Source organism: Dendropsophus ebraccatus, chromosome 4, assembly GCF_027789765.1.
Source record: "Dendropsophus ebraccatus isolate aDenEbr1 chromosome 4, aDenEbr1.pat, whole genome shotgun sequence".
Taxonomy (NCBI): domain Eukaryota; kingdom Metazoa; phylum Chordata; class Amphibia; order Anura; family Hylidae; genus Dendropsophus; species Dendropsophus ebraccatus.
Genome location: NC_091457.1, coordinates 81,884,201 through 81,903,725, shown reverse-complemented (window position 1 = coordinate 81,903,725; position 19,525 = coordinate 81,884,201). Strand labels below are relative to the sequence as shown.

The following is a 19,525-nucleotide window of genomic DNA, read 5'->3' as shown; positions in this document are numbered from 1 at the left end:
CGATCGGCGATCTGCTACACTGAGCCTGCACAGGCAGGCTCAATGAGCAGATCGCCGATAACACTGATCAATGCTATGCCTATGGCATAGCAATGATCAGTGTATAAATCAAAGTACTGTATGTAAAAGTCCCCCAAAGGGACTTCAAAAGTGTAGAAAAAAAAAAGTTCAAAACACTATTACACTACCCCAAAACCCCTCCCCCAATAAGTCTAAATCACCCCCCTTTCCCATTATATAAATAAAACATATAAAAATAAATAAATGGATAAACATATAATATACCGTAGCGTGCGTAATTGTCCGATCTATTAAAATATAACAAGCGTCATTGTGATCGGTAAACGGCGTACACGAAAAGAGGGGAAAAAGTGCGCAGATTACCGATTTTATGTTACATTATATATTAAAAAAAATCAATAAAAAGTGATCAAAACATCCGATCTTCACAAATATGGTATTAATAAAAACTAGAGATCATGGCGGAAAAAATGACACCCCATACAGCCCCATAGGTGAAAAAATAAAACCGTTATAAGCGTCACAATAGGCCCATTTTATTAATATTTAATTGCCAAAAAAAAGGATTTAATAAAAAAATACATATATAACATTAGAGAATCTGCGTAACCTGCATATGGTTGTGTTCGGGCTGACCTATAGAGTAATAGTATCATGTCGCTGTTACCACATAGTGCATTACGTAGACACAGGAACCCCCCAAACGTTACCATATCGCATTCTTATTTACGATTTCACCTATTTATATCTTCATAAATAATATATTTGGAATTCCATCATACATGTTATGGTTAAATGAATGACGCCATTACACAGTACAACTATTCCTGTAAAAAACAAGCACTTACATGGCTTGTAGATAGAAAACTGAGAGTGCTAGAGCTCTTAGAAGGGTAGGAGGGAAAAACGAAAACACTAAGATCCAAATTTGCGCGGTCCACTGGGTCATTTTGGGCCTGGTCCTCAAAGGGTTAAAACATGCCAAATTGATTTTCCCTACACACAACCTAGTGCACCCTATGAGTACATAACTGCTAACTAATCTACAAATTCCTCCCTAAATGGACAACCCTGATCTCCAGCCTGACCTGACCTCACAGGGGTGTAGTATCACTTACTCAGATAAAAAAGGAATATCATACCCAAACTGAAAAATTACAACAAACCGATAAAGAAACAACAACCGAACCTCAAAATTATCTCAATATAAAAAATCTTTATTAATTAAAATCACATATGAAAAGACAGAAACAGGAAGGAAGCGATGAATCACAACTGAAGAAAATGTTAAAAACAAAACGACAACGAACATACAAGCAGGGGGTAATGCAGGTGGACCACATAGGGTGTGATACAGATAAAGATAAAAATGGTACTTTATCCAATAAGCATGTGGGGGCTGCCGGTGGACATTCCATCACATCTTTACTCTGGTAATATACCCTTGTTACTTTGTTGGCACTTTATATTTATTGCTTTTGTACAATATATACAATATATATGTGTTCTTACATCTTTATTGGATAAAGTACCATTTTTATCTTTATCTGTATCAAACCCTATGTGGTCCACCTGCATTACCCCCTGCTTGTATGTTCGTTGTCGTTTTGTTTTTAACATTTTCTTCAGTTGTGATTCATCGCTTCCTTCCTGTTTCTGTCTTTTCATATGTGTTTTTAATTAATAAAGATTTTTCATATTAAGATAATTTTGAGGTTCAGTTGTTGTTTCTGTATCGGTTTGTTAGTTCCTGACAAGAACCCAATATATGTGCTTTAATATGTAAACACTTAGCCCCTCATCTATAGCACGAGACAACTATTGTCATAGATTGAGGGTAATCTGCCTAGCTTAATTTTGGTGTATAATGAAAAATTACAAGTAAGACTGCTTAGAGCTTGTGTAAATTTGTTTAAAATTGCGTGAGGAAAGTAAAAAGTTGCACATAATAACTTGCCTATAGGACTGCCATAAATGTAAGATTACAGAGAAAGACTAAAAGCCAAAAGTACAAAAAAAAAGATCCACAAGTACATCATTCATAAACTTTCCCAACAGAGATATGGCTGTGTGAATATATATCTGTGTGGTAATAGTTCTTTCTATTCACATATACAAAAGCATAAAGGAAGTATCTGAATGCAGTCAACAGAACCTCTGGGTAGATATGAGCGAACTTCCCAAACCGAGATTCTCTCCAAATGTTGCACAAAATTAGATTGGGAAGCTAACCAAATTTTTCTAAAGTTCGTACTAAAGTACATACAAATTGATGACAGCATAGTATAGTGAAAGGATGGGTGCAAGGAATTAAAGGGGTACTCCAGCGGGGGGGGCACTTTTTTGCTGGGACCGGGGAGGAGGTGGCCAAGGGAAAAGACGTCCACTCCCCTCCCCGGTTCCAGCGGCGGGTCCCACATCGCGGCGCTCCGGTGCCCGGCCGCTTCCGGGTGTCTGACGCGGGCCCAAGACGTGACGGCCACTCAGTGACAAAGGCGGGATCTGAGCGGAGTTGAAACGGATCCCGCCTCCTTTACTGAGTGGCTGAGCGGACCTGAGCCGCCACGTCTCAGGCCCGCATCAGAAATCCGAAAGCGGCCGGGCACCGGAGCGCCACGATGCAGGACCCGCCGCTGGAACCGGGGAGGTGAGTGGATGTCCTTTTCTTCTTCCACCTCCTCCCCGACCCAGAAAAAAAGAGCCCCCCGCTGGAGTACCCCTTTAACCATAATCCCTTGCACCTGCTAATCAGCTGCAACCCACCCCCCTACAACATCACATTTCCTCCTTCATTATATATACAGGAGTTTGCTATCAGCCCGACATTTTCATTGTGTACATTGTAAAAATCGGTCTGGTAGCATAATAACTGTCATTACACATCAATGATCCACCAGCATCCTACTGTTTCCACCAACAACTGCCTGTTCTAGGCCCTGTAGTGCTTCTACTGTTTCTGCTTCTACCTTCAACTTTTCTGTTCTAGGCCCTTTGGATTCACTTACACTGTGGCTAATGCGGCTTAACCTCTTATGGGACAAGTAAGGGCTACATAAATCATACACCTGTCTGTCCTTGGCCCTGTGAGGTCATTGAGAACACTGTTACCACAAATTCCTGCCTCGTGCATTATATGTAAGGGTTTGTTCTTGCGTTTATTAAAAAACATGCTTTTTTGTTGAAGTTTTTAGATGTATTTTACCGTGCATTTTGGCCATAAAAGCACTTTTTTTTTTATCAAAGAGTGATTGCAATCACATATATTGCTATTATAAAGAAAAAGGTTGGTGAAAGATCGATGGTGAAAGACTTTACTTATTACAGGGATGGTATCACTATGCTGCAGTCCCCTCATATAGTGGTCTGTGGTCTGCCAGTCTTTGCAATGGGATGGTGAAAGAAGGTAAGAATATATAAGGACCTTGCATAGGTCAGGCTCCTGAGTGAGGTCGTCTCTATAAGGGTGACCATCTTACTGTAGGTAAGGTGACAAAGGGTCATTGTTGCCACAACCCAATGCTGAAATATCACCCTGTGACAGGCAGTCCCAGACTGACATCTGTGTCAATGCACTGATAACAAGATAGGAATAAACATGGCTCCACCTTGAACATTAAATGTGCTGGTTTGGCACCAGTGCTAATGATTTTTTTTTTTTGGCTAGGCTGCATGCCACCTGAGAAATGCGTGGTAAGATTTTGTCCTCCGCAGCGACATCACCATCCAGATTTTTTCTTTGAATCATAGACTTTTCTTAACAGCTGTTTGTATTTAAAGTCACCAGGCGAAATGATCTGGCCATATCGCCCCTGAGAAGGACAACGATGGCTGCTGCCAAGTTCTTCATTCCTGTGGCTGATGCATACAGTATGTTGTCTGTGTTTACATCAGTCTAATGGGAAAGCTGCCTCAAGATGCGACTAAGCCAAATATTTATAAGCTAGTGACTTCAGAACTCAGCATATAAAAACTACTTGTCAGGACAGGGAGACTGGAAGATGGCAGTGCTGCCCGAGACACAATCTGAAGTAGTCACAAGGATAAATACAAGCATTGCTGAATTACTATTGTAGAGGTGGCTGCCAGCAAGGGAGACAAACATTTGAACAGTGTAAAGGGTCCAGATTTTCTATTGAATTTTAATGCGGCCTGTGGATAGGGTCTACATCTACTTTGCTGCTGTAATATACTGCACATTTTCTTAACGTGTGAACATACCCTAAAGCTGATTTTACTTCATTCCACTGAGAGCCTTTGACACTTAACCTCTTAAGGACATATGCCGTGCGGGTACTGCATACGTCCGCAAGAGGAGTTCAGAGGGGGGTCGCACTGCGACCCCGCTCTGAACTGCCATGATCCCGACTGCTATCTGCAGCACAGGACCGTGGCTATTATCGGGAGCAGGCCGATCGCCACTCCTGCTAATCAAGACCTTTAGATGCAGCTGTCAAATATGACAGCTGCATCTAACTGTCTTAAATGCAGCTCATCCCTGGTGTCTAGTTGCAGGATTCCCCCCCCCCCCCCCCGCGCACGCGCGAGGGGGGATCCCTTCATCTCACCGAGGCGGGCCTCAGTGTCGGAATGACGTTGATCCCAGCTCGGTATTCTATTGCAATGGTCTGCAGCAGACCAAAGCAATAGAGCACCGATCTGATGGATCGGTGCTGTGTAATACAGCTACACTGATCTCTATGGGAGATCAGTGTAGTTGTATTAGAAGTCCCCCACTTCTAATAATAATTTATCACATTTCTGATCTCGCACGGTAAACGGAGTCAACGCAGAAACCGGCCAAAGTGCAAAAATTGCCCATTTTTGGTTGCATTAAATCAAGAAAAATTGTAATAAAAAGCGATCAAAAACTCACATATACGCAAACAAGGTATTGATAGAAAGAACACATCATGGCGCAAAAAAAGACATCTAAATCAGCTTCATAGACCAAAGGATAAAAGCTTTATAAGCATGGTAATAGAGCAATTTTAGGGAACGTTTTTTTTTTTCTGTAGAAGGTTTTATTTTTTTAAAAGCCACCAAATAATATAAAAGTTATGCAAGTTGCATATCATTTTAATCGCAACGACTTGAGGAACATAGATAATATGTCATGTTTTTCCATAGGACGAACGGCATAAAAACGAAAAAATCCCTGCGCATATAATATTGTTTGGTTTCAGAGCATATTTTTTTCAAAAAATAGGTGTGTCATTGCAAGGTACAATTAGTGATGCAAAAAAATACGGGTTCATGTGGGTTTCTAGGTGAAAAAATGCAAGTGCTATGGCCTTTTATACACGAGGAAAAAACGAAAACGCAAAAACGAAAATTGGCTCCATCCTTAAAGCGTAACTATAAAATATTTTGACCTTTCAGTTTTAGTTAGCTTATGGCATGATAAGAATTTTTGCAATAAACATTAATAACCTAAAATGAACAGTTTTTTCAATACATAAAGCCAAAAGTGCCCTCTGAGCTCTCTTAGCCTCTGACTTATTTCTGCATTCCTGCTGGACACGCCCCCTCCCTGCAGACCGGTACTTAGTGTACAGACTCTGACAGCAGCATCAGACACCAGCCCTGACACAGAGAGAAACAGAAACAAAACCTCCTCCCCCACCTCCTAGCTGCACGTTCTCCCCCCTCCCCCCTCCCCTCACAGAGGTGACTTAGCAGAGCTGAGGATGTTGTGTGTGAGGAGCAGCGCAGGGGAAGAGCTGGATGGAGGCACAAGTGTATCCAGTGTGCCACCATGACTCCAATGTGCTGCATGAAGGAGAGTGGGTGAGTCACTGAGGGGAGGACTACAAGTCCCAGCACAACACAGCTGTAGTCCTTCCATAGTACATATAACATTCACTATCAGAGGTCTGCAGCAGGTGCCTCCACCTCCATGGCTGATATTATCCTGCAGTGTAATGAGAGCAGATGACTGTATCTAATCCCACTGTGTGTGATACCATCTGCTGGGGCTCTGTATCTAATCTTACATTGTGATACTGTATGCTGTGGATGTATCTAATCCCACTGTGTGCGATACCACCTGCTGGGGCTGTGTCTAATCCTGCTATGTGTGATACATCTGCTAAGGTGCTGGTCAGTGAATGGAGGAAGCCAGCCAGGGAGATGAGGGATAGGCCACGCCCACTTTCTCTCAGCCAGGAGAAACATTCATTTATTCTTCTGAGCCAAACAACTGGGGATATCTCAGCGAGTGTACACACTATCAACACAGTTTAGGGCTCTTTTTAAAGGGTAACACATAGGCTTTTTATTTGAGGAATTTCATTTTTTGGCTACTGAAATTATAGTTACGCTCTAAGAGATTGAAGTGTCACTGTCGTTTATTTTTATTTTTTGCAGAAATCAACAATACGGGGGATTTAAAAAAACTTTGTAATTGGGTTTATTAGGCAAATACGCCATTATCTGCATTCAAAAAGACTTTCCCCAGGTCCCCCCTCCATCGTCTCTCTCATTCACTGCTCCTTATCAGGAAATCTCGACTCTTTTACATCAGTTGAACCCTGTGTAATCTATGGAGAGGGGAGGGGGAAGGAGTGAGGAGGAAGATTAGTCACCAGCAGAGAACAAAGGATTACACAGCGGGACCTGTGTGAAAGCCAGTATTCAGAGGTCAGAGAGGTCAGTGCTGACTTCAGAGGAGATAGCCCGGTGATGTAGCTGTAAATTAACTGTTTGTTGTCCTGTTTTGGTGCCTCATCTTCCTCGACCCCTCCCCTCTCTATAGAAAACCATGAAGACAGGGAGGAGAGCTTCAAACTTCTTTTTCATGATAAAAATGCATTTTTTGGCTAATAAAGTTTTATTTTTTTGGCGTAAAATGGGCAGATGCGAATTAATTTATTCGCAAATGGCCGTTTTGCGAATAAAATATTCGCATCTGGCCATTTTACACCACCTTTGCCAGTGGGGCAGGGAAAGGGTGTGGAGGGGGTGGAAAGGGGGGCGCGGACTCTGGGTCTACCTCATTTATCATTTTTTGCTGCGAAAAATGATAAGGAAACCTACGCCAGCTCTGAGCTGGCGTAGGTGTTAAACTTTTCGCGCGGACGGCCTCTGTGCGATTGGGATTTATGTAGAGGCAATGTGCCTCTACATAAATCCCCTGAGCTCCGGAGTTGCTGGGACATTTGTAAGCCCAGCGTAAAAAACGCCAGACTTCATAAATGTCCCCCTATAACTATAATAGTAGGAATACACATAACATACATTCTTTTAATGTTATCCTATACATGATGATAAGGAAAGGATGTGTCAGGAAGGGGCTTAGTGGCCGGACTGATTTTTTTTTTTTTTTTAGATTATTCATCATAAAATGGGAATTTAGAAAGAACAATAAAAAAATGTTTAATTTAAAAAAAAAACATTTAAACCATAGGTTATTTTCTGGCAACACATTCTTATAATCTGTATATGTTGTTTTAACTACAATAACAACAACAAAAATCAGCGTTGTGACCAGTGATTTGGCACTTGCACTACTATGCCATAACATAGTATGGTTTAGGAAATGTTAAGAGACATATAGGCGACCAAATAAAAGGAAGTTGTTTGAATTGACAGTAACAAGTTGAGTGCAAGTGGCAAGTCCTTATTAAATGCAATTTATTACCCCAAAAAAGGATTAGCTGGAACTGACTAAAAATGACTGATGAACCCTCGGGAGCTGCCTTAAAGGACAACTCCCGCGCTAAGGAAAAAAACCAAAAACCAATCAGAAACCTAGCTTTTATACTTCTCATCCCTCCTGAGCTGTCACTGTTTGAATTTCCCACCGTCTGTGTACCTTCTGATTTCTAGTCTTGTTCTTCATTTCTTCCTTGCTTCCTGGTTTCAGCTTCCCATGATGCACTTTGGCTGCTGTGACAAGCTAGCCCCCTGCTGTGACACTGCAAGTGCCTGCCCCTCCATTCACTACAACTCCCATCATACACTACACATGACCCCCTCTCTGGCTCTCTTCAGTCAGGCTGCTATATACACACACATCACCTCACTGTAGTGTACATTCTGCAGGATTAGGTCAGGGCAGCAGGAGAGAGATAAGACCTCTGTGTAGCTGACATGCCAGGAGTGAGGAGAAAGATAAGCAAGTGACATCACTCACTCACTCACTGAGTCCACTCGGCAGCAGGAGGGAGTATGGGGGAGGGGGTCCTGTAGCTGGTTATGTGCCGGGAGTCAGTCACAAGTCATTATTGAGTTGCAGAATGACAGATGGCTTACAGTTGCTCAGCCAATGGGAGCTGAGCAAGCCTAGTCACCTGACCAGGCAGGGGAGGGGGAGGCTGGTGTGACAGGAGCTAGACCCGCCCTCCTGCTGATGACTCATCGTCACTAGAAGGAGCTGAGAGAGCAGCCTGGTGACGACAGTAATTAGGTATGAAGGAGTTTCTTACACTTCCTGGTGGGGGGTGGAGGGGGGAAAAGACAGGGAAGGAGGACAGACAGGTGATTGAAGTATATTACAGAGTTATATAACTTTGTAATGTGCTTCAATTACTGGGAAAAAGTTTTTCATGGGAGTTGTCCTTTAATGCCTTAATGCCTGGCCAGTCCACCCCTGTTAGTAAGCATGATCCATAATAGCCATAATAAGCAATGTAACACTATCTTATAAACAAATACTGTATAAATAAAAAGAATAGTCTTAGTTTTCTAATAGGAGCCATAAATCTCAAATATAAACAATTTGGAAGAAAGCTGATGATTTTTTTAATAGGTCAATGAGAAATCAGCATGTTGAAATGAAGAATTGCTTATCTTCTTTGATGCTACTTAAGGTGAGGGTTCAGATTTTCAGCATACTATCTCATGTTTAACAGGTAGAAAATTGTCATTACTTTTAAACACAGAGTTATATTCTCTTCCCTGCTGCTTTTATCTGATCACTTCATAAATATTTGAAGCTTAAAAGGTAGTATTCTTTTCTCAAGAGCAATGAGACTATAAGCCCTGGCTAAACCATAAAAGAGATTTCTCATCCAGTGTTTCCAATCATTAAACCATGGATTTAATCAGTCGATACACTGTAGAACAAAGTTGAAGGCAAGCGTTTAGGGGTCTGTAGATCAATAAAACTCTGAGATATAAAATGACAAAATGCTTCCACTGCAGTCCGGCCAGTGAAATTTAAGAAATATCCTCACGTCTCAATATTTTCTGTTGGAAAACAAAACACCTAATGGGAGGTTATTGGAAAATTGGTGGGCGTCGTTCTAAAATGTGAGTAAAGCCATCATGCTGTTTAATTCTATATATTCTAAGAAAGCATTAATAATAAGACAAAACTTGGATAATTGGATAAATAATGTATCGTTCTTACTGCTGGATAAAGTATTCCGCACACAATGACATTTCCTGGGCAATTAGTGTAAACACAGCAGCCCCCTCTTCTGTTTCCAGGGAAATATCTCAAGTTGTTTTTTGATCCCTAGGTGGTGTTTTCCAGGTTGGTTCTTTCATTACTAGATAATACCAAACGTATAGTACTATGTTAACTAGTAGGGGAAAAAAATCCTATTGTTCTTAATTAGAAAAACAAAAGAATAGTCTTGCGGTTATAGTTTACTAAAATAAAATGCAATTTGTTAAACAGCAAGCTACATAGGTCTTTTCATCAGATATGGAATATAAAAGTACTTCAAGTGGTACTCTGGCTCATACATATTTATATATATTACATTTCTTTAAGTTATAAAACAATTTTACGCTGAGTGGCAGAAGTGATTGGGTGACACAGTCCCTCTGCTGCCACCAGAGGCTGTGTTGGGAACTGCAGGGCTGCTCAAGCCCTGGAGATGCATGTAGCTCTAGTGGTACTGAAATTCCCCTAAACCTAGCCATTAATGATTATTATTCAGTTATTTTGAACCATATATAAAAATCACAGCATTCTGATTTCAGTAGCAAATATCTAAACCAATTGTTTTGGAATATGAGGTTATCCCACTAAAAGGCAAAAATATAAATCTCTGAAATGTTTAGTTTATTTATTTACCTCTCTGCAGCTCTCTATCGGAGAGAGATATTTCTATGAATTTCTCTCTAATACTATTTTCTCTCTCTTATTCAATGTTTACACAGTGTAAAAAAAGAGAAAAGGAGCCTGCTTTTATTGAATTATTACTGAATTATAATTGAAGTCAATAAAATGCATTGAAGTCAATGGAGTGACAGTCGGCCAATACACATAGCATATTAAATAAGAGATGTTGTTTGCACAGACGTCAAAATAATGATCATGACAATTACTTGCACGCGTTATTTTTCAAACAAGATGTTATTTATAGTTGTTCACACTCAGTTTTTTTTTCACTGTCTTTTTTTACTACTTAATTCAACGGACCTTCAAAAAAGAACCACACCCAAAAGGGCCTGAACTAGAATAATGTACCAATGGCCGTCATTGTAATATTGGGCAGCAAAAAAATGCGAAATGATGGACGTGATTTTAAGAGCAAAACAAAAAGGACAGAAAAAAAAGTCATGTGAACAAGGCAGTGTACCTTGGATCAAATGTGAGCCAAGTTGGTATCCAAGGAGACCCAAACTTCTGGGGGCGTCATGACAGGTTCACTTTAACATATACAGGCTCGTGGAACAGAATTGGGGGTCCAGAACAACAACAGACAACTCTACCACTGACATCAATTTAACATATCTCATAACAGAAACATTTTTTTTTATTAAATAGTATGGATAAAATATTTATTTTCATACATTCTATTGAAATACATATACAATACATGGGATAGCCCCTTAAAATAAAAGGAGGTTCCTAAGGAAATCCCTTTGATGGCCTACTCAGAGAATAGACCATCAATAGCTGATCAATGAAGTGCCAACACACAATACCCTTGCTGGTTAGCTTTTCTGGACAGCTGTGGTGCCAAGAAGTTTACTATGTACAAAGCTGGAAGTCTTGTTTCAATGTCTGATAGCAAAGGGCCACACAAAAGATTAGAGATCTGTTTGGAAGTCTGCTCCAAATTTTTTTTTCTTGCTTTCTAAAATAGCAGCCACCATTTTAGAAAGCAGGAAGTGTTCTGGATGGGAAAAGTGCTTTCCCATGATGCCCGCAACACATCCAATCAGCAGGGATGTTGCACTAGCCCACCCCCTGTATGACGTCAGTATTGCTTTAAGAGGAGCGAACAAAAGGGTAGTTCACTGCCAGGACCCAGCAGATAGCAAATTGTCCTCTCACAAACGGGCGCAGGTGATCAATAGCGGCAGTCTATAACTGGGCCGTAACCATTAGGAGTACGGAGTTACATGAATGAATGCCGTCCGTGGTAAACCATAAAGTGCATAAGAGTAGTTTTATTGACTTTGAGATATTGAAAAGATAATGATTTTACTGACATGTAGAGCCCTAAATTCAACCAAATACACTACCCCCATATCATATAGATGCTTTAAACTATAAAATCCGAAGAAATCCAAAATTCGGTTGAACCGTACTTTTCAAAAAAATCCGGAAGTCCGGTCGGAATGAACTTTTGGAAAGTTCGCTCATCTCTACAAAAGATCTGGCAATTGTTTGCGAAGCCCTCCCTGCACTATTACTGAGCAAGAAATAGGTCTAATACAGCCCTCATGAATTCTCTAAAACATATAATAGATTTGGTGACTAACTATCCCATGGTCAGAATTACCAACAGGAAACAAGTTATTAATACAATCACAGCTTGGAAATCATTACCAGTAGAGACGTTTCTAGTTTTTTTCTTAATATATCATATAATCCAAATAAACATAGATATAGGGTCGCTTCTGTCATTAAGCGAAATGAGGATTGTGCCTCAGGTGGCAGATTCTGTAGTCCTGGAGGGAGCGGCATAACCTTTTGCTGTCACCTTCCCCATATCGCACTGGGCTAGGTCTGTGACGACACCTGGCAGCTCTCACCACCCCCTTTGGTGAATACCAAGGACTCGGGTGGACGGGGTGCGCGAGGGGGTGATCAGGCAAGCGGTTAGATTGTCTTGGTGGGTTTCCTAATGTGTAAGATCAGCAGGGGTGGGTGAGTGGGCTAGGTTTCGCGATGGGGTGGCATTTACCCATTCCTGCAGCCGATTCCTCTGTTTTGGCTGCAGGAACGTTTTTTTTTTTTGCATTGACTTCAATGCAATGCCGACCCTGCAGTAAAGAACAGACGCTAATGCCATTGCAATCAGCATCCGTTCTTTAATTAAAAAAAGTGATGTGTGAACATAGACATAGAGTGTACCATCTCCCTACGTTTAAGTGACCTCAGAGAAATGGTCATACACTGACACTGAGAGGCCAGTGTCAGTGTAGAACCATCTTTCTGAACAAGGAGAAGGGCTCCATCACAAGCTTGTGGTGGGGCGGGGAGTAAGGTATGTATAGTTTCTCCTCTCCCCTCCTCACATGCCTGAGCATTTTTAATACTAACCTCCAAGCTGGAAAAACCCTTTAATGGTGTTTACCACTATATGGTCACTGTGTGGTGGTATTATTAGTCTTTGTTTCGAGCCCTTGACATGTGTTCATTTTCTGCATGTTTGAATTACAAAACAAAAATGGTTAAACTGCCAGGATAGGACTGAAGTCAACTCCGGGTACTTAAATACAGGTATTGCAGTTGCACTATGGCAATTCGGCATGCACCGCATGAGTTGTGAAGTTACTAATTGTATATGTATATACTGTACCTAATTATTTTTGTGTGGTGGGACTTTTGAGACCCTCACTGTTCCCCTGCAGGCACTTGAGATCAGCAGAAAAGTGCTCTACACACCAATGTCTGACCTGACAAAAAGCAACTGTGTTGTTGGTAAAAATATTTCAGCATTTGGGGCCCCAATTTAATGTGCCAGGGCCACACTTCATCTAAAACCAGTGCTGAACAGGAAAAGCTGCTACATGTAGTTACTTTTCTCTTCTATTAACATTACAGAATGACAAGAACATTTTTATTCCTTAGCTTTCAAGGTTTCCATGAGATCTCTTATCATCCGCTCTTCTAATCTGCCAGCAGAAAGGTTACGCTTCTCGCTGATAAATGATTATAATTAATATTTATGATATGTGTTTACACATTAGGAGCACATCGCTATCTGTTCCCAGCACTGCAGAGTCTACAGGCAATGCAGCTTATCTGGAGCAATGTCATCTACCGAGGTGGCTACTTTGTTTCATGAACGGACTCAGCCCCATAAGAGACAAACTGTACAATTGATACGGAACCCATTTATATTCAGTTTGGTTGAATCCTAATCCTAATCCGTGTGTTATAAACCTTAAGACACCCATAAAAATTTTATGAATATCAGCTGAACCTGCCAATTTGTATGGCGGTGTCCTAACTTTTCCCATGGAATTTAATATACCCAGTCCTTTTTCCTTATAAGAGAATAGCCACTGCTAGAGGTGTCTAGAAGTAGCTTATTCCCTATTGAGAACAACTTCAAACACTGCCGAATCAATCATTTTCATAGGGGGTCAAAAGGAATAGTTGTCTGCTAAATGGACATCTCTCGTGTGTGACCCCCTTAAAGGGGTTGTCTGGGGAGCAGAGGGCAGCTAAAGCTGACATTTTTTCACTTTCCTTTCCAAGATATGGGTGGAGAGGTGAAACTAAGTTGCATGCGGGTAGGTTTTGCTTGATGTCCAATAGCTGTACAGTGCCTTTAGTGTCTTCACAACATCGAGTACATGCGATGATCGCAACTGGAAGGGATACTTTTGAGACGTGGAGTCTCAGGAACTGAGCACAGGGTGCTTTGACGTCTTCTACTCCCCAGACAAGCACTGTAAGTTAAGAAAACAGAAGTTGCTAGCGGATTAAAAAAAAATTTCACCAATTCAGTTTATTAACTAGAACCCTGAATGAAAGCATGTATACATCCTAACATTTGTATTGTATTATTCCAACCACCAGAGCAAAATAAGCATAAAAGTTACATGCATTCTATCCATATAATTTTCAGCAGAAATAAAAACTTACACCTGGTGAAAAAACTTTTCATAGTGTGTCCCAATGGCAGTCTATAACAGGAAAACAGAAAAATGTAGAGGACGCCATCGAAATTTATGGAAACAAGAATATCATCCTGCACATATTTTGCTTTCAGTGAATTAGAAATGTATGAGACAGCCTTGTGTATAGTGCAGTAATGAAGGTGTGGGGTACAGTATAAGAATAGGACCATTTATCTTAAGCTTCGTATCTCTGTTGCTTGTGACCTCCATATTTCCTCTTCCTGCCCATCACAGCATCCCCAGGAAGCTAATTTGGAATGTTAAAAACAAACCTTTCAAAGATGTCATAGGAGCAGGTCCCAGTAGTGCCAGCAGGGTTAAATGCACCACTTGAAAGCTTGCAACAACATTTTTATAATCCGCTTTACACCCTTTTCCAAATGCAGTGTATATTACTGAGATCTAATTATAGATTTTTCACAGCCATTGGTCCCATTGGAAACAAACCCCGGCTGGTAAGCTGTGCATGGAAGGTTAGAGGACAGAGATAAACATTTCCTTTAACTCTGGAGACATTTATCTGAAGGTGACAGGTCCGAATATCATAAGATCCTAAAGTCCATTCCTGATGTCCTACATCCTGATCTCAAGTTAAAACACATCTGATTTGATGATAGGGAGGACTAGAGGATTAAAAATTGTTAAAGGAGAGGAAATGTATATAAGGGTGGACTAAAGTATCAGCAGGTAGTGCCAGCGGGCTGTAATTTACAAGGCCCCCTGTATACCCTGTAGACACCTCAAGGGACATCAAGCATCCTTGCAAGTAATACTGTGTTTCCCCAAAAATAAGACAGTGAATTCTATAAACTTTTGCTCAAAAACAGGCTCTTTGTCTTATTTTTGGAGCATGTATTATTTCTCTCCCCCAGCCGAAGGGAGATAAATAAAGTCTTATTTATCTCCCTTCGGCTGGGGAAGTCTCCCCCCGACCTCCCCGGAATACTCACATCCTTGCAGAAGCACATCAGCAGTGGGACGGCCGGTAGCGTGCATCGGGATGTGCTGATAGGATGTGCGGCAGTGTGCGTTTGGACGTGGGATGTGTGGATGACGTAGGGGCCATGGACCAAGCTGCCTACTGAGCTGGCTGTAAAGCTCCACAAGGGGATTAGGTGAGTCCTGGGTGGTGGCAGGTGGCAACGGGCAGCCTTATTTTCGGAGGGTACCCTAGTTTAGAGAAGGGGGTGCCTTATTTTCAGGGGGATGCCTTACTTTAGGCTAGTTGGTAGGGTAGTTGGGGTGTCTTACTTTAGGAGGGCGTGTCATGTTTGGGAAAACACGGTATATATCAATGTATAAATTAATGCATATGTAGAAACTTAGAATTTACCCAGTTGTCCGTACCCCTTTCCCTAATTCGTCCCCTTCCTTGGTTAAACTTGATGGACATGTGCCATTTTATCACTTGCACATGCTGATGTGAGGATGTTACTTGTGCCAGATTATGGACCCAAAAACTTTGCAGGTCTGCCCCTGTATTAAAATTTGGTAATAAAATGGATGACATTTAATAAAGGTAATAAAAAAATCACAGCATATAAAATATCTATCTATGTCAGGAACCGGACAGCAGGAAAAGACAAGACAGTGAGCCCTAAGCTCAGCCCCGCCCACTGACTCTACCTACTTGCCCCCCTAGGCTAAACCCTAGGGCAGCAACTGGGCGGCGGTCCCTGTACTGGCTTGGTGGGACACAAAGACCAGACAGACAGACAAAACACAATAAAGAATAGTCGACAGTCCGGGTCACAACAATCGGGCAGCGCAGTACAAAAACACAATCCAAGAAGCAAGGTCTATAAACAGGCAATATGGTCAGGGGCAGGCAGCAAGCAGGGATAGTCAGAAATACAAAGCAAAAGAGTCAGAATAAACAGAGCAAGAGAAACAGAACCAGGCAGAGACAAGCTCTATATCCGGCACTAGAATGAGCCTCAGCCAAACACTTATAGGGAACAAGGAGACAGTTCCAGCCCCCTATTGGACAAGGCTTCTGGTTCCAAACAGAATCACCTGCGGATCAGAACTGGCAGCAGTGTAACTCCTAAATAGCCAGAGCACAAAGCAGAGGGGTGGGGCTGAACACAATACTAGAAATAGGCCAGTGTTCAGACAGGTTTCAGATTACTGCACAAGACATACAAAACACTGAATATCAGCGCCATCTCAGCCGCGCAGCACGAGCTGAGGGGCGCACGGAGTTCATCCTAGGCACATTCATGACAGTACCCCCCCTTTTATGCGGCCACCGGACCCTCACTCAAATCAGGAGTAGGCGGAAAATGACCTTTCACCACACAGGTTTGAATGTCACTATCAATGTCGCTATCCGTCTCCCACTCGTCAGCGGAGGACTCGGGGTTACAGACAGATGAGTTACAGACCGAGTTATCATCACCACAATTTACATTAGCATCAGATACAGGTATGGCAGGTTTATCACAGGAACAATGTATGCCCATTTCACCAATGGTTACCTGTGCGCACAGATGACCTTCCGGGGAGTCACCTGGACGCTGATGATGTTCTGATCGCCGGGGACGTATGGGGCAATGGCTGATGTAGTGACCACTGTTCCCGCAGTAAAAGCACAGGCCATTATGTCTCCGAAACTCTTGTCTTGTCCTGATGTTCAGTACTCCCAGCTGCATAGGTTCCTCCTCTGAGACAACAGGGGGGAGGAAGGGTTTTTGAACAGGAGAAGTGGAAGATTGGAAGAGGTCAGCGTTAGCTTTCGCCCTCTTTTTGTCACGTAGTCTGCGGTCAATACTAATGGCCAAGGCCATGGTCTCTTTAAGGGTTGGAGGATCTGGGTGACCTACCCAGGCATCCTTAATGCCCTCTGCCAATCCTTGCTTAAAGAAAGCCTTTAAAGCCGGTTCACACCAAGTAGTCACCACACAAAATTTTCTAAATTCAGAACAATATTCCTCTGCTGGTCGCTTACCCTGACGCAGAGAGAGTAAATTATTATCTGCCAATGCCATGTGATCCGGTTGAGCATATATAGTACCCAGGGACAAAAAGAATTTCTCCAAGCTACTCCATTCCTCCGCCTCAGGAGGGATTTTGAGAGCCCAAGCCTGAGGATCTCCCTGAAGCAGTGAGACCACAATACCGACCTTCTCCTGCTCAGAAGGGAAGTGATTGATCCGAAAAAACAACATACAAGCACCCCTAAAAGACTCAAATTTCTCCATATCGCCAGAAAATCTATCAGGGAGCAACATGACCGGTTTTCTAGGCCTTTCCACCACTGGGGGCGCTACCACAGCATTATTCTGGTTGACGGACAAAACTTGAACCTGTTTAGCTAGGTCTTCAACCAGGCAAGACAAAGCCTCCATCTTAGCCACCAGGTTAGAATCCATTAACTGGGTGATCTGGTTTGCCAGTTTGACCACCAGGCCTGACACCCCCTCCACCCGGGCAGCAAGATCTTCCACAGTAATCATGGCACCAGAGGGGGGCAGTATATATATTGGGCCGGATATTCTGTCAGGAACCGGACAGCAGGAAAAGACAAGACAGTAGACCCTAAGCTTAGCCCCGCCCACTGACTCTACCTACTTGCCCCCCTAGGCTAAACCCTAGGGCAGCAACTGGGCGGCAGTCCCTGTACTGGCTTGGTGGGACACAAAGACCAGACAGACAGACAAAACACAATAAAGAATAGTCGACAGTCCGGGTCACAACAATCGGGCAGCGCAGTACAAAAACACAATCCAAGAAGCAAGGTCTATAAACAGGCAATATGGTCAGGGGCAGGCAGCAAGCTGGGATGGTCAGAAATACAAAGCAAAAGAGTCAGAATAAACAGAGCAAGAGAAACAGAACCAGGCTGAGACAAGCTCAATATCCGGCACTAGAATGAGCCTCAGCCAAACACTTATAGGGAACAAGGAGACAGTTCCAGCCCCCTATTGGACAAGGCTCCTGGTTCCAAACAGAATCACCTGCGGATCAGAACTGGCAGCAGTGTAACTCCTAAATAGCCAGAGCACAAAGCAGACGGGTGGGGCTGAACACAATACTAGAAATAGGCCAGTGTTCAGACAGGGTTCAGATTACTGCACAAGACATACAAAACACTGAATATCAGCGCCATCTCAGCCGCGCAGCACGAGCTGAGGGGCGCACGGAGTTCATCCCAGGCACATTCATGACAATCTATCTATCTATCTATCTATCTATCTATCTATCTATCCATCCAATCTTACCTTATTTTATATTAACTTCCTTTAGTATCTCTGAAAGACCCTTAGAAATCCCTCAACACCCATCATTTTTATGCAATTTTATATGGTTAACTTGTTGAGAAAATTCTTGCAGAAATTTGTAACATTTTATTTTCACATGGAATTGCAAAAATAATCATAATGCTCGAAAAGTGTTGGCCAAAAGAATAACATGGCAGATCAGTATATTCACAAATAAATGTGTGACCACTGCAGAAAAGGTATGCCAGCAATATTTTATTGTAGTACTCTTAAGCAGAAAGGTTGACAGAAACAAAATATCTTCCTGGAGCAAGTAATGCAATATCCCATTACTACGGAGGTTTAATCAGATTTGAGCAAGTCATTTTGTCCCAGTTCACAATCTGTCCACTGAAGAAATATGACCCAGTATCACCGAGGACCACAGAGAGAAAATACATTCCCCTGAAGGATTTTCATAGCCCTGAGCTACATGTCACGGCTAATAATTCCAGATGTAAAGACTTATAAGGCCAAGTGGTCAAAATTATTCCCAGCCAAGACATTAAGCATTTTCCAAGGACCTTAGGACTTCAGGAGTCAGATCATAAAAAATAAGCTTAGGTTATGAGACAATTGTATACCAAACATGAATGTAACTCCTGCTGTATAATACTGCCCCCTATGTACAAGATTATAACAACTATAAGTGAATATTCTTATTGATTTCAATGTAATCTGCCCAGAAGATCTATTCTGAAAATGTAACATTTTCTTTTTTTCCAGCACAGTTTTCATGCTGTTTTGAGCATTCCCCACTGAAGTTAATGGACATTTTTTAGGTATTTATGGGGCTTTTTGGAGGCATTTTAAAGCTTGTTTGGAACTTTTTTTTGCCTGTACAAACATACCCTAAGGCTATGTTCACACTATGTTTTTTTATGTAAAGAGAGGATGCTAATTGCAATGGAATCAGCGTCCATTTTTTACTGCAGAAGTGGCATTCCATTGTAGTGCAATGCCATCCACTGTATTCACATATTGTTATTTTAATGCCCGTTCTTCAGAACGGGCGTTAAAATAATGTACATGCCTATTAGCTGTCGTACATGCCTAATAGCTGTTCACACAATGTAAAGTCGGCCGGCAGCCGCACTTTGAATTGCGGTGAATGGTTAATTGATTTGCGGGCACACTCAATGGTGCCCACAAGTCAATATTAAAAAAAGAATGTTCCTGCAGCCAATACAGAGGTATCAGCT

The 19,525-nt window shown here is 42.0% G+C and overlaps 1 protein-coding gene across 1 annotated transcript in view; it reads right to left on the bottom strand.

The window, feature by feature from the left end:
- CDH13 (cadherin 13) overlaps nucleotides 1-19,525 on the bottom strand; it is a 579,181-nt gene that overhangs the window by 282,625 nt on the left and 277,031 nt on the right. The gene's annotated exons all lie outside the window — the stretch shown is intronic.